This window comes from Trachemys scripta, chromosome 5, assembly GCF_013100865.1.
Source record: "Trachemys scripta elegans isolate TJP31775 chromosome 5, CAS_Tse_1.0, whole genome shotgun sequence".
NCBI classification, from domain to species: Eukaryota; Metazoa; Chordata; order Testudines; family Emydidae; genus Trachemys; species Trachemys scripta.
The window spans coordinates 128,473,222-128,489,232 of record NC_048302.1 but is presented as its reverse complement, the minus strand read 5'-3'; the positions used below and the strand labels follow the sequence as shown (position 1 = coordinate 128,489,232).

The following is a 16,011-nucleotide window of genomic DNA, read 5'->3' as shown; positions in this document are numbered from 1 at the left end:
CCCCCTTGCCCCTGATGTGCATGCTCCAGGTGGAGAGGACAGATAAAGAAGGAAACCCAGCTCAGTCTGGGCTGGTGGAGGAGGCGAAAGGACATGTGTTGCAGGCTTCTGCAGAGGAACCTGTGACTCTCCAGGCTGTTGGGACTGGGGACCTGGACTATACTATGGACAACTAGCCGACTGACTGGGACATCGAGCTCCTGCCAGCTGAGGGGTGGCCCGAGATGGGCCATATGATAGGAATTGACCCAGGGAATGTATTAGAAGCCAGTGCATGAACCCTTAAGAAGAAATTTTCTGCCTTCCTAGGGCCCTATGTCGGAACCCAATGGAGTAGTGTGGGCAGGGCCTTCCTTAGGTATACACGGCTGCATTGGGCACCCGAAAAATTGAGGCAGCACCCTCACTGGCTGTGGCATGGACTCCTCTCCTCTCCGGCCCCTCCCCTGTGCTGGGCTGGCAAGCTTCTCCCTGACCTGACCCCCCGGCCCCTCCCCTCTGCCCACTCACTCTGCAGCTGGTCGGCTGAGGGCTTCAGCTCAGGCCAGGCCTTACGGGGCCAGTAGCGAAAGTTTCCATGTGAGTGAGCAGGGGGACTGGGCCAGGCGGGGCGGGCAAGGCTGGGAACATAGCGGGGGGTGAGGGGGAGAGGATACCCGGGAAGGCTGGGAAGACAGCAGGGGAGCTGAGCTTGGGGGGTAGAGCTGGGAACGGGACTTGGGGGAGCGGCGGAGGAACCGGGCTTGGAGGGAATGCGCTAGGGACTCCTGGGGAGCAGGCTGGTGGCCCCAGGGGAGAGTAGCTGTTCCGAGCAGCCCCACACTGTACCTGCACCTCTCCCCTATTCTGCCCACATGCCCTGCCCTGGCAACTCCCTTCAATCTCTCTTCTAGTCTCCTTTTCACTCCACCTCCCTCTTCTCCGAAGTTTAAGCCCAGAGGCCGAGGACCTCTTTGGACCCTCACCTTTCCTCTCCTCCCTTCTCCAGCAGGGATCAGCAGCAAACGGGCTGGGAGGAGGGAGAGGTACACACACAACCAGGCCGGGGAGGAGGGAAAGTGAAAGGAAAATAAAAGAAGCTGGCGTTTGCTTTTCCTGCCCACTCACAATATTCCAGTATCAACAGGAGGAAATGGACACTAAAGCAAGAGGGGGAGGGGGATGTACCTGGAGCAAAAAAGCAGCAATCAGGGCTGCAGAATGCAAGGGAGGGAGCGTCCTCTTAGCTGGGGTGGAAGATGGACTCACACTTGACAAGGCCGGAGTAGCTGAAAACTTTTATTTAGGGAAAAGGGACATGATTTTTTTTTTCTTTTGGTTCCAAGTATCTCCAGGGCTGTCTCTCGAGCTGGTAGCATTTTGAACGAAGGAGAGTACTAAACAGTGCAGAATTGAGTGGGATTTTAAAGGTCCATTCAAGAATGCAGCACCTTCTTCCTCACCTCAGGGAACTGGGATTGTTTAGTCTCCAGAAGAGAAGAATGAGGGGGGATTTGATAGCAGCCTTCAACTACCTGAAGGGGGGTTCCAAAGAGGATGGAGCTCGGCTGTTCTCAGTGGTGGCAGATGATAGAACAAGGAGCAATGGTCTCAAGTTGCAGTGGGGGAGGTCCAGGTTGGATATCAGGAAAAACTATTTCACTAGGAGGGTGGTGAAACACTGGAATGCATTACCTAGGGAGGTGATGGAATCTCCTTCCTTGGAGGTTTTTAAGGCCCGGCTTGACAAAGCCCTGGCTGGGATGATTTAGCTGGGAATCGGTCCTGCTTTGAGCAGGGGGTTGGATTAGATGACCTCTTGAGGTCCCTTCCAACTCTGATATTCTATGATTCTATGTTTCTTCTTAAAATTGATATACAGTTTTGGTATGTGTAACTGTCATGAGGAAATGTTTGCAGCGTTATTGTAGCCGTGTTGGTCCCAAGATAAGAGAGAGACAAGGTAGGTGAGGTAATATTTTTTATTGGACCAATTTCTGTTGGTGGAAGGGATAAGCTTTTGAGCTTCACTGAGCTCTTCCTCAGGTCTGGAGAAGATAACCAGAGTGTTCAAACTAAATATAAAGCGGGACAGTGTTAAGCAAATGGGGTCATACATTGTGGATAAGGGTGAGGCTGTGGATGTGGTATACCTAGACTTTAGTAAGGCATTTGATACGGTCTCGCATGATATTCTTATCGATAAATTAGGCAAATACAATTTAGATGGGGCTACTATAAGGTGGGTGCATAACTGGCTGGATAACCGTACTCAGAGAGTTTATATTAATGGTTCCCAATCCTGCTGGAAAGGCATAACAAGTGGGGTACTGCAGGGGTCTGTTTTGGGACCGGCGCTGTTCAATATCTTCATCAACGACTTAGATATTGGCATAGAAAGTACGCTTATTAAGTTTGCGGATGATACCAAACTGGGAGGGATTGCAACTGCTTTGGAGGACAGGGTCATAATTCAAAATGATCTGGACAAATTGGAGAAATGGGCTGAGGTAAACAGGATGAAGTTTAACAAAGACAAATGCAAAGTGCTCCACTTAGGAAGGAAAAATCAGTTTCACACATACAGAATGGGAAGAGACTGTCTAGGAAGGAGTACGGCAGAAAGGGATCTAGGGGTTATAGTGGACCACAAGCTAAATATGAGTCAACAGTGTGATGCTGTTGCAAAAAAAGCAAACATGATTCTGGGATGTATTAACAGGTGTGTTGTGAGCAAGACACGAGAAGTCATTCTTCCTCTCTACTCTGCTCTGGTTAGGCCTCAACTGGAGTATTGTGTCCAGTTCTGGGCACCGCATTTTAAAAAAGATGTGGAGAAATTGGAAAGGGTCCAGAGAAGAGCAACAAGAATGATTAAAGGTCTTGAGAACATGACCTATGAAGGAAGGCTGAAAGAATTGGGTTTGTTTAGTTTGGAAAAGAGAAGACGGAGAGGGGACATGATAGCAGTTTTCAGGTATTTAAAAGGGTGTCATAAGGAGGAGGGAGAAAACTTGTTCACCTTAGCCTCTAAGGATAGAACCAGAAGCAATAGGTTTAAACTGAAGCAAGGGAGGTCTAGGTTGGACATTAGGAAAAAGTTCCTAACTGTCAGGGTGGTTAAACACTGGAATAAATTGCCTAGGGAGGTTGTGGAATCTCCATCTCTTGAGATATTTAAGAGTAGGTTAGATAAATGTCTATCAGGGATAGTCTAGATGGTATTTGGTCCTGCCATGCGGGCAGGGGACTGGACTCGATGACCTCTCGAGGTCCCTTCCAGTCCTAGAATCTATGAATCTATGAATCTATGAAAACCTGTGGGAAAGACCTTTAAAAACTGCCTTAAATAATCCAAAACGAGAGCCACTGCTTAGAGCTCCAGCCCCACTGTTGAGGCATTGTTGAAACTGCGTGCTGAGTTATACCCAGTACAATCCCACTGAGCTGTGTATGGCAACCAGGTGTGTAAATCAGGGCAGAAAAAAAGACTGGTCCCTGAATAGAATTCCTTTTCTTATTAAACTGCACATCCCAAGCATCTCTTTAATTTTCAAGATTAGAGGGAAATGCTCTATTTTAGAGAGAATGAGGCCTTGGCTACACTCGGGACTTCACAGCGCTGCCGTGACAGCACTGTGAAGCGCGAGTCTAGTCGCGCCGCCAGTGCTGCGAGAGAACTTTCACAGCCTTGTATGTACTCCACCTCCCCGAGGGGAGTAGCTTGCAGCGCTGCAGGCTCTGATTACACTGGCGCTTTACAGCGCTGTACTAGCTGCGCTCGGGGGGGGGGGGGGCATTTTCACACCCCTGAGCGCAGCAAGGTGCAGCACTGTACAGCGCCAGTGTAGCCAAGGCCAAAAAGGCAATTTGGGAGTCGATGGCCCAGAGCAGTGGCAGGCAAGGGCCTGGATGAGGGCTGGACTCAGCCATTGGTATCAGCTATTTCTTTTTTGTCATTCAAATGGATTTTGGGTCATGGATGACATCCCGGCCATCATGTAAAACGCTTCCCTGTGGCCTTTTGACATGCACACAGAGGTATCTCACTGCCAAGTCCCTATCCTAGGAGGGAGGCGGGGGAGGCTGCAGGGTGATCTCCCACCTCCATGCAGCCAGTGGCCTGTGCTTGCCACTGCTGTGCTGGAGCCTCCATATTTATTTATTGACAAAATTTGCAGAATTTTAAAATGTTGTGCACAGAATTTATTTTTTTGAAGCTGAATTCCCTCAGGAATATGGGGTGCTGGGCAGTTGAGGGGTGTGTGTGCTGTGAGCGGGGCGCTGGGCAGTGCGGGGGGCTGTGGGTGGCAGATCGCTGGGCATAGGGATCTGTGGTGGAGATCTCTGGGTGAGGGGCCATTGGGCATGAGAGTTGCTAGGTATAAGGGGGTGGGGGATACCGGGCAGGGGGGGCGGTGTGCTGGGGTATGCGGGCAGCACGGGGCGGGGGTGGGGGGCACAGGTGGGAGGGAAGTGCAGGGGTTGGGGTGAAGGCAGCACAATTAAACTGTTTTTAATAAAGTGCATGTGGCAAGTTTTCCAATAGCTTGGTAGTTTAAGCATGGGCCTGCTAAACCCAGCATTATGAGCTCAATCCTTGAGGGGGCCACCCAGGGAACTGGGGCAAAATCAGTACTTGGTTCTGCTGGTGAAGGCAGGGGGCTGGACTCAATGACCTTTTTGGGGTCCCTTCCAGTTCTAGGAGATAGGTGTTGCTAAGAGCAAGTCAGGCATGGGGCACCAATTTAATAATACTGCATAGGCCCCATAAATCCTAAGGACTGCCCTGAGTGTGGGCCCAGGTCCCCTTCCCCACACTTGCCACTAGATGTGGCTCCCAGGGGCCCTAACTAGAGACTGAGAGTTCACTTTTCCCCACCCCAGGGCTGCAAACTGTCTGTTTGCTCTGCCCTGGCCAGAGGGTCAGAGGCCCTGCCACTGCTATTGTTCACCACCTCAAGGGGCTCTGGGGGCTAGCGACTGGGTGTTTGGTCCGCCCTGCCGGGACCCTGGGTCACCGCTATGGAAATTGCCTGACCCAACAGGCACGACCCAAATCGTGTGACAGGGTGTACCACCCCCAGCCTGGGCCAACAGGAGCAGCCCCACTCGACACACCAGGCGTCCCGTGACACGGGCCATTGCCCAAGCTTGCCCTGTTGTCTGTGGCAGACCTGTTTAAATTCAGACTGCATTTTTGTTACTGATGCTTTTCTGATACTGACTGTTTATGGTTTTAAACCATCCCAGTGGTATTTTTTAATGTACATTTATATTCATATTGTCTTAGGTGTCCTAAAAATGTAAGCAATGAATTGTGATGGCTTGAGAGTTTACAAAAATATTAAGAATTAACATATTCTGTAGTGTATCACCAGGGAGTATTTACTAAAATAATTAATTATATAGCAAAATATCACACTAAGTGTACAAGTTTCTGTTCATGAACAGAAAGTTACATTTCTCATTGCTAATAATGATATTTCAGGTTGATCTATACATAAAAGGGCATTTGTTTGTCTCAAACAGATTGAAAAGGCAGCTTACGTAAACACGAGCCTAAAACAAAATAAGAAACAAGAAAGACTCTCATGGTCTTCAGTATGTTCAAACATTACATTCTGCACCACAGTGGCACAGGGCAGTGCAACTCAAAACTGCCTTGATACACTTGGATCTTGCCTCAAATCCCATTTTGCAGCCACATCATAGGAGTTCACAAAAATAATCATTGGCTTCTGGAACAGTTGTCCATAGTGGACTCCATCCATTGGTGCCCTCAGCCCAACCCCACCCATCTCATCTTTTAGGGGAAGACAGTTTAGGAGTTGGTTCAAGTCCTGACCCCAGTACCATCCTGCTTGGTAAACAGCTCACCTACAGTGTTGAACCAATGTAACTTTGGCTGGACAAAGGGATTCTATAGCTCTCCCCTTCTGTTTGAAGGGCCACTTCCAGGCCTCATCAGTACTGTTTGTGCAACTTGCCCTATCATACAGAAGCACCAAAAAGCACTCCAGTAGAGACATAGTTCCATCAGCTCTAGATTATGGTGCAGCCAGCAAACCCATGAAAGCAGGGGTCATTTCTGCAGAAATACCTTCCAAGTGTTTTCTTTCCTCTTCCAGCAAAGGAAGACACTGTATCACAACCAGTATAGTCATGAAACACTGATAAAGCTTTGACTTGCTTGGACCAAGAGAATAAACTATGTCATGAACAGGTATATACACCTCTACCCCGATATAACGCTGTCCTCGGGAGCCAAAAAGTCTTACCACGTTATAGGTGAAACCGTGTTATATCGAACTTGCTTTGATCCACTGGAGTGCGCAGCCCCGCCCCCTCGGAGCACTGCTTTACCGCGTTATATCCGAATTCATGTTATATCGGGTTGCATTATGTCGGGGTAGAGGTGTATATTTAAGTGTTGACCAATCCCGCATTCAATCCACAGTTCAGGTATCTGAAGCTTTTGCACATATGTAACAGCAAGGATTACCACATCTGTGTCAACTGCGTATATAAGAATTTTAGTACATCCTTGACTGAATTCTTCAGCAGCATGCAGTATTATTCTGGTATCTGCTTCCTCATGATTTCATGAGGAAAGGCTAGTATTATGTTCAGGGTTGCAGCTTACATCTTGATGACCTGTGGAGATTACCTTTTTGCCTTCTACTGACAACTTTGAAATATATTTTGCAGGGAAGCTGAAGAATTCATTTTCATTGATGCACAGAAACTCTTCCTAGTTTAGTGGTAGAGGGATGTACGGCATGGCACTCCTGGACTCCATTTCCTCTCCTATTTATGGTTTGGGCCTTGAAACTGTTAGCAATGTAAACATCCTACACTAGGTCCATCCTTCTATAATGCCACACCTGTGTCTTGAGGTATGGAATAAAAAAAAAACACATAGCACAGTCAAATGTACAGCTAGCAAGAGGTTTCAACATGTTTGCAAGAGCTGCCCCATCAAAAAATATGACATCAGTTGCTGGAGTTGTAGCTTGCAGTTTAACATAGCACTCCAGAATAGACAGCAGATCAGATTTCTTCCAAAGGCATAGTTTCTCATCTGAGACAATGAAGGGGGTCGTGCCTGATTCTCATGCTGAAAGATATCATCCAGGTGGCCATGATGTTTTTGGCAAGCTATATACATTTTTGAGAAGAGGGAGCAGTCATTTTTCAAGGAGGAGAGCTGCAATTTGGTCCCAGAGATCTCCCTTGCAGGAGGTCTGCCTCAACAAGGGGAATTCACTTCACTTGAATGGCTTAATTTTCTCTTGCAGTCTCTGTTACAAATGTGGTAACTTCTGCTGCCCTATCTTCTCAACCTCCCTACCAGAGACAATGACAAGGGGGACTGCAATGTCTTTGGTGTTCAGTTTGACTAAGTCTACACTGTCTTCTGAGAAGGGATTGTATGATCTCAGCAAGTGCCTGGATATGGTGTACAAATGAAGCCTGGACACCTTGCACTTGCTCACTGTGCTTTGTGGTAGAACCTTTTTGGGTGGTTCCTTTCTCTGCTACTGCTTCAAATTTCCCTGTGAACCTGGCCACCTCTGGTCCTGCTATCATCCAGCACTGAAGGGTCTCTGGACTTTGTGTTAGACCAACAGATCCACCGTTCCCTTTGATTATGTTATTATTTTGTGGATGAGCTGGGTCAAGTGCAATTGCAGAGAAAACATGCTGTTTATTCCAAACAGTGAAGTCCCCCTTTAGGAAATCTCTAGCTCTGCCTGGATGCACTGTATGAAGGTTTACCATGTCTCGGAGGTGAACCGACACACAATGAGCATAATACATCCGATCAAACACAGAACCAGGGTGACAGCTTTCCAAGGAATTCAATGTAGAGAGCCAAGTTTGCCTGGTGGAGTGAAAACAAATAAGTCAATACAAGAAGCTCCAGATGAAGTGTGGTATGCCCAGAAGCAGAACACTAGGTTTTCTAGTTTTTTCTTGTCACAGCATTTATCATACCCCATGAAGACCTCATCTTCCCTGACACCTTGAGTATACTGTGTGTATGAATTCTGGAGCAAGGTTTACAGACTGCTGGGCACACCTTGTATGGATGACATGAAATAATTTCAAGAAGTAGTCAGCTGTTCCTGGGGAGACTATCTTCCATCTATCCACTATCTTCTAGTCAATCTCCAATCAGCTTTAGACTTTTCATTGCCAGATGAAGACCACCCAGCACAATGACAATGTTTTCCTCTCCACAGCCAGCAGGCCAGAGCCGCTGTATCTGTTTTGGTTTTGGTGAAAAGGGGCTGATCCACCGTAATCACGGGCATTTGGCATGGGTTTAGATGGTGTAAAGCATTTCTTATCACATCCATAACATGAGAAATCATTGCTCCAGACTTGGAGTCATCTGGAACGAGAGAAGAAGCACAGTGATGGCTGGGGTGAAATCTGACTCTGACTCTTTGCTGATATGGTAAGCTGCCTAGGAAATGTCTTGAACCCCACTGTAGGTATCCAGACTTGCTCCTTCCCTTCCTTGTTCAAGCCACCTGCATTCTTCTTGCAGGGCTTGGGTAATCAGATGGCATTCAGTCTTGATTTCAACAATTATGTCAGGGATGGGAGCATTGGTTTTCTGCAAGATCAATGGAGAGACAGTTGAGTAAATCTTAGGAAGTGATAGTCTTTACGGCTGCTGCACTCTGGGGTGGGAATTCCACAGACAACTCCCTACATTTCAGTACTGGGATGCTGAGAAAGTGATATTCCAGTTACATGGAAGGAGTATGTTATGGTAGTATGTCACAGAGACCCCTCTACTCACCACCAGAGCATCTCCCTCTGGCCGTGTTTGGGGATTAGCTCTGCCAGCTTGATGCCCATGTCGCTCGGTTCCTTAGCTCATCATCTCTCTCTCTCTCTCTCTCTCTGTGATTCTTTTCTTACTCCTCATGGTTTATCTTCATGGCTTAGCCCTTCAGCCAAATCCCAATAGTCGTCCCCTTCCGGGGATGCTATCAAAATCCTCCAGGCTGTCCCAGACAGTCCTTAAGTTCACTGCCCTGGTTGAGCCAGTCACTCAGTGACTTCAATGTATGGTCCTGGACAGTCTTCAAGTTCACTGCCTGGATTGTGCCACTCATTCAGTGTTTGGTAGGGGAACCCAAGCCTGGCCACTACACTGGGTTCCAGCCTAGGGGCCCCATATCCATCAGCTAAGGTATATACCAACACAGGCCTTTCTGAAACTCCCCAGCACTACTTCCCAACTTGACTATCCCAGGCTAACATTCTCCACCCTTCTAGCTAATCCCCTATCTCCTAGGTCTGCTAAATAAACCCTTCCCCTTCGATCCAAATATTTTTCTCTGTGTCGCAAGGAGAGTGACTACAGCCTTCCTCCCTGCATATATAGAAACCTCGACCTCTTCCAGGAAAGGTGAGCTTCACTTGCTAAAGGCTTTCCTCTCAGCCTAAATATCCACTGGTTTACAGTATAGCAGGTTACTTGGCCCATAAAGCCTATGTTAACCCCTTCGGGCCAAATGTGGGGAGCATACCACATAATGTGGTGGAGCTGAGATTGTGCTCTCTGTTCTCTATAGCCACAATAGTGAACAGACCATGTCCTTCTTTGAGTGCTTGGGGATCTCTAATGTGTGACAGGATACAGGACTTTAGATCAGTGCTCTGAATGCGCCCAAACAATGTCACACAAAGCTGTTCAAATCTAGCTGTAGAGAGCATCCACTCATTCCCTTCATGGACCCCTAGTATGTGAATAATACTTTATTTTAGTTGCACTCCCTCCAAGCCAATCAGCTTTGTGAAGACTAACAGGGAGCTAGGGAGGGAGTGGGAAAGGGATCATGCTATAGTGACAGCTCAGCAAGAAAGGGGCAGGTCCCACACTAGGGCAGATCAGGCTGGAGAAGATGTGTATCCATCTCGGTACTTCTCCCACTTGAGCTAACTGTCTCCGGCCTCCCAGCTAGCGCAAGGGAGAGAAGGGCTGGGGACGAAGAGCTTTCCTGCTCCGCAAGGCCTGGCTTCTTGGGAGGCCAAGCGAAATGAGGAGAGGGATGGAGGCCACCAGAGGAGCTCATCCCGCTGACTGTCAACGGCTTCTAAAAGCAACGCAAGCAAAGGTACCGTGGATCCCTGGAGAATGCGGGTATTGATCCCGCTGCCTCTCGCATGCGAAGCGAGCGCTCTACCACTTGAGCTAATTCCCCTAGCTTGCTAGCAAACCTCTTGATCCAACCATGCCATACCGGAGGCCACGCCATCCCTGAGCCAGCCGGTGACTCCTTCCAAAAGGGTCAGGAGAGGCACAGCTGCCTGTAGGCCGGCTAGCTCAGCTGGTTAGAGCGTGGTGCTAATAACACCAAGGTCGTGGGTTCGAGCCCTATGCTGGCCACTCCGTGTCCTGGCTGGAGAGGTTGGCTTCTCCCCTTTTGGCTCACTGCTAGGGCTCGGAGAGGCCAAAATGAGAAAACCAGATGGGCTGAGCGGCTGGCAGGGAGCAGGCAAGAGCCCTGCTGGGGCAGGGGGAGGCTCCGTCCAACTCCTTTCCTCCCCTCTCTGGGCTCCTTGTTCGACCTGCTGGCGGGAAGGGACTTGGGCCCCTGGAGGGGAGGAGAAGGCTCAGCGTGGCCAGCTGCCTTCCCAGCTCATAGGAGACGGGGCTTGAGCTGGCGGCCCAGGAAGCAGCATCCCAGGGCTGCTGGCTGGCCCCTTTTATCCCCAGTGGGTTGACCTGATGGCCCGAATTCTTCCCGGCCGCCATCTCCACACAAATGGACCCGAGGGCCGATCATGCTCTCCAGCCCAAAGCCACAGAGGAAGGCTTAATACTCAGCACCCCAAACTATGGGAGAGGCTTCAGAGTCGGCCTGTCCAGGGGGAGCTTGGCGGTTCCCATCCTCCCAGCGCCCACAGGCAGCCCCCCAAGCCCACACTGGAGCCCAGACCTCACGCAGGAAGGAGCAGGAGGACCACTCTGGCCAGGGGCACCACCACTCTAAGTCAGATTGAGGTTCTTCCTCCTCTACCCCTTTTTCTCACAAACTCTGCTGGCCTCACAGTAGCCATCCCTGGGACACAGGGAAGACGCAGGCATGGGACTCGACCTAGCCGCAGACAAACGCGCATACCGAGAGTTGATCACAGGTTATTGAGGCACTGTAGAAACCCCATTCAGACGCAGTCACCTAGCTACACTTTACTTCTGAGGGCCCTACATGTGCACAAAGCCAACTCTTTGGTGAAAAAGACTCCTCTTTCGGCCAGCCTTCCAAACTGGCAAATGGCTCCGAATGGGAAAACACACACACCGAAGCACCCAAAGCGTCCTAATGCTCCCGATCTAAAAAGAAAAGAAAGGAAAAGATTTCTAAATGGCCACCCTGCCAGAATTGTACAGCTCCGCAAATGAAACCAGTGGGAGGGCCGTTACAGAGAAAGGGGGAATGGAAAGCTGCCCAAATTGTGATGATGTGGAAAGCTACGGACCCCTCCCTACTCCTACTCTTCACGCTTCTTGCAACAGCTGATGAACTTCCAGGTGCTTTTCACCTCCGAGCCCGCACCAGGGGCACACCTTCAGAAGCTTCCGGTGGGTTGCCTAGTTCAGCTAGTCAGAGTGTGGCGCTAATGGAGCCCCTGGGTGGCTGTGGGCCTGGGGAGGGTGGCTTTTGATTTTCTTCCTGACTGCTACTGTCAGCAAGGCCAAAAGGGAGCTGGCACACCCAGCAGGAGCCCTCAGTCGACTGCTTGGAGAATGTGGGCATCGACCCCACTACCTCTCGCATGCAAAGTGAGCACTCTACCGCTTGAGCTAATTCCCCATGGCTGTCCTGCCTCCTAGGCACCAGGCAAAAAAGGCCAGGCCTCTGTGGCCTTAAGCAGACCACAGCCTGAGATGGGGGGCTACCCAGAGTTGGGGAAGGGGCCCGAGTCCCAGCCACGAGCCTCGGCACAAACACCAACGCTCCCTCCCTGGAGTGTGTCGGGGGGTGAGACTTAGACCCTGGAACGAGCACCAAACGTCAGAAGGCAACGCAGGGATAGATCGCTTGATGCTTGCCTGCTCTGGCCGTTGCCTCTGAAGCACCTGGCATCGGCTACTGTCAGAAGACATGATACTGGGCTAGATGGACCAGTGGTCTCACCTAGGAGGGCCGTTCTTATCTTCCCCACTTTCCTCTAACCCAAGCAAAGCCTGAGCAGGCCCAGCTCAGGAACTCGAGCGGGGCTCACACGGGCTCCCTGGCCCCTGGCACAACATACAGCAAAATGACCCTGCCTCCACCAGGATAGACACCCACAGACTCCCTGTTCAGACTAACGCAGCCCTTCCCCGCTGTGGCTTTCTCCAAGCCGTCTGTGTGCTCTGGTCCACGGCTGCCATGCTGGCTGAGATCAGGAGGCTGTGTGGTCTCATGCTCTCAGCTGAGCTGGTATCACCTGCCCCCGCCGCCCATCTCCTCATTGCTTTCATGGACCCCTGGGATGTGAGTAAGTCTGTACCTGAGTGGCACTCCCTCCCAGCCAATCAGCTTTGTGAAGACTAGCAGGGAGCGGGAACGGGATCGTGCTCTAGTGACAGCTCAGCAAGAAAGGGGCAGGTCCCACACTACAGCAGATCAGGCTGGAGAAGATGTATATCCATCTCGGTATGTCTCCCCCGCTCTTCCACTTGAGCTAACTGTCTCCGGCCTCCCAGCTAGCGAAAGGGGGAGAAGGGCTGGGGACGAAGAGCTTTCCTGCTCCGCAAGGCCTGGCTTCTTGGGAGGCCAAGCGAAGCGAGGAGAGGGATGGAGGCCACCAGAGGAGCTCATCCCGCTGAGTGTCAACAGCTTCTAAAAGCAGGGCAAGTAAAGGTACTGTGGCTCCCTGGAGGCTGGAGAATGCGGGTATCGATCCCGCTGCCTCTCGCATGCGAAGCGAGTGCTCTACCACTTGAGCTAATTCCCCTAGCTTGCTGGCAAGCCTCTTGATCCAACCATGCCATACCGGAGGCCACGCCGTCCCTGAGCCAGCTGGTGACTCTTTCCAAAAGGGTCAGGAGAGGCCTGGCTGCCCGTGGGCTGGCTAGCTCAGCTGGTTAGAGCGTGGTGCTAATAACACCAAGGTCGTGGGTTCAAGCCCCATGCTGGCTACTCCATATCCTGGCTGGAGAGGGAGGCTTCTCCCCTTTTGGCTGACTGCTAGGGCACGGAGAGGCCAAATGAGAAAACCAGATGGGCTGAGCGGCTGGCAGAGAGCAGGCAAGAGCCCTTCTGGGGCAGCGGGAGGCTCCGGCCAACTCCTTTTCTCCCCTCTCTGGGCCCCTTGCTCGACCTGCTGGCCGGAAGGGACTTGTGTCCATCCAGTAGTCGATAACCAAATGGCTTTTTGCTTCTATTTATATCTTCCCCATATTCATTTATCCTGTTATAAGAGGCAGAAAGTCCTCCTGGAGGTCGAGCTTACATTCCCTGTTGATATTATTAACTGGTCATCTTCCCCCACTTTTCATCTTATGGCTTTGTTTATCTTACACGTAATTGTCCTGGTCATTGTTGTTGCTCTCACCTTTCTCAATTTACACTGAAGACAGAGTCTAGCTGGTGAAACAACATTCTTTTAACTAGGAACATATTTAACTAACAACATATTTCCAGTACACCTCTATTATTTATATACTTCCTGTACAGAAGTCACACAATAATATTAATTACGATCATGTTAGGAATTTTCATATAATACCTTACCTGACATCTTTTAGATACAGATTATGACAACAGTGAGTTGGGGAGATTAGTGTGTAATTTCTGATAAGAGTTATGGTATCCTAGAATCATAGTACTGGGTGATACCCTGGGACTTCAGCTATTTCAGTCTCTTGCACTCTTGGCAGGACTCAGTATTATCTCAACCATTCCTCGTAGGTGTTTGTCTAACCTGCTTTTAAAAATCTCGAATGATGGAGATTCCACAACATCTCTAGGCAATTTATTCCAGTGCTTAACCACCTTGACAGTTAGGAAGTTTTTTCCTAATGTCCAACCTAAACCTCCCTAGCTGCAATTTAAGCCCATTGCTTCTTGTCCCATCCTGAAAGGTTAAGAAGAACAATTTTTCTCCCTCCTCAATGTAACAACCTTTTATTTAGTTGAAAACTGTTAACATGCCCCCCCCACCCCATCTTCTCTTTTCCAGACTAAACAAACTCCATTTTTTCAATTTTCCCTCATAGGTCATGTTTTCTAGACCTTTAATCATTTTTGTTGCTCTTCTCTGGAATTTCTCAATCTGTACACATCTTTCCTGAAATGTGTTGCCCAGAACTGCACACAATACTCCAGTTGAGGCCTAATCAGCACGGAGTAGAGCGGAAGAATTACTTCTCATGTCTTTCTTACAAAACCCCTGGTAATACATCCCAGAATGATGTTCGCTTTTTTCCAACAGTGTTACACTGTTAACTCATATTTAACTTGTGGTCCACTATGATCCCCAGATCCCTTTCCGCAGTACTCCTTCCTAGGCAGTCATTTCCCATTTTGTATGTGTTCAATTGATTGTTCCTTCCTAAGTGGAGTACTTTGCATTTGTCCTTATTGAATTTCATCCTATTTACTTCAGACCATTTCTCCAGATCATTTTGAATTATAAACCTATCCTCCAAAGCACTTACAACCCCACCTAGCTTGGTATCATCCCAACACCTTATAAGTGTACTCTCTATGCCATTATCTAAATCATGGATGAAGATATTGAACAGAACCAGAACCGATCCCTGTGTAACCCCATTCGTGTTGAGATATATATATCAAGATACATTGTGGTTCATATATCCAAGTAATAACTTATAGGTCATTGAGGCCTGGTATGAATGACGCGTGCTTGACACGAGTACGTGCTGTGTCAGTTGGCATCCAAAACAAGAACTTAAGGTTAAGAACTATTACAACTGTTAGAAAAGGAGATTATTGCATTTGGGACATGTCCCTGGATGGAAGGTGCAGTGGAACCGGATGTAACATTTGATACCTTAGAAAACATGTTTAAGAAATATGTACAGCTGTACAAGCCTAATGCCAGTAAAACGCAAACGGCCGTAGTATGGCTGTTATGGAAAGCTGTAAAAAGGCAATTACATGTAAGGGGAAAATCTGTGCAGAATTACAAACATTACAAGAGAATTTTAAAACTTGCCAGGAAAATCTGGAGCGGGAAGTGATGCAGGCACAGATAATGCAAACTCAGTTAGGACAAATGGGGAAACAAAATAGGGAACTGGAGAAAGGAATGATGGATTGGGAAAAGATTAAATCAGACAAAGATAAATTAGATCATCAAGTGATAGGAATGAAACAGTTAATTTGAGATTTGACTACAGAAAAAGGAAGAGGAGATTGCAAGCGTTTCTCACAGTTGGTGCCAGAAAACTACAAAAGCACTGAAAAAGCAAATGAAAATAGAGGAGCTGTAAATTGTGGCTGTGTGTCAAAAAAAGAGAGATTTGGATTTGGATTCCAATGATATTTGGCATGGGGAGGATCTGTGAGAGGGTCAAGAGAAAAGGGAATTTGACCAACCTTGAGATGGGCTTTATACTAAGTTGAGGGAAGAAATAAGAAACTGGTCAGGAGAGCCTAAGCAAGAAAAGTCTGTAGCAGTGACAGAACGGAGATCGACCATTAAGGACGCAGCGGGGGAGATACAGTCAGAGCAGAAACAAATTATTCCTGCGAGTTTGTCAGACTTACAGTTGATGGTAAAGTCATTAGGTCCAGTGAATATGAAAAAAAAAAATAGCTACATGCCTAGTACAGTGGGCAGAGTTAGGAGGAACAGAAAATTTATATATAAGTGAATCTTTTAGGTTAATCAGGGCAGCTACCACGGGAGAGATTAGACAGGGAGTAGATCGAGTGAAAAATGCTTTGGACAGGTAGCCAGAAGCACACCAACGATTTATTATGCTGTCAGGGAAAAAGATAGGTCAAAGACCCATGAAGGTGTTATCCATTGCAGATTACATGAAGC

At 48.6% G+C, this 16,011-nt stretch overlaps 4 non-coding genes across 4 annotated transcripts; 2 read left to right on the top strand and 2 right to left on the bottom strand.

Moving 5' to 3' along the window:
* Positions 1-10,135: 10,135 nt before the first annotated feature.
* Positions 10,136-10,208, bottom strand: TRNAA-CGC. The gene has a single exon. It is a non-coding gene; the product is annotated as a tRNA-Ala (tRNA).
* Positions 10,209-10,319: 111 nt separating this feature from the next.
* TRNAI-AAU lies at positions 10,320-10,393 on the top strand. The gene has a single exon. It is a non-coding gene; the product is annotated as a tRNA-Ile (tRNA).
* Positions 10,394-12,878: 2,485 nt separating this feature from the next.
* On the bottom strand, positions 12,879-12,951 carry TRNAA-CGC. The gene has a single exon. It is a non-coding gene; the product is annotated as a tRNA-Ala (tRNA).
* A 111-nt stretch (positions 12,952-13,062) lies between these two features.
* On the top strand, positions 13,063-13,136 carry TRNAI-AAU. Its single transcript has one exon. It is a non-coding gene; the product is annotated as a tRNA-Ile (tRNA).
* Positions 13,137-16,011: the final 2,875 nt, after the last annotated feature.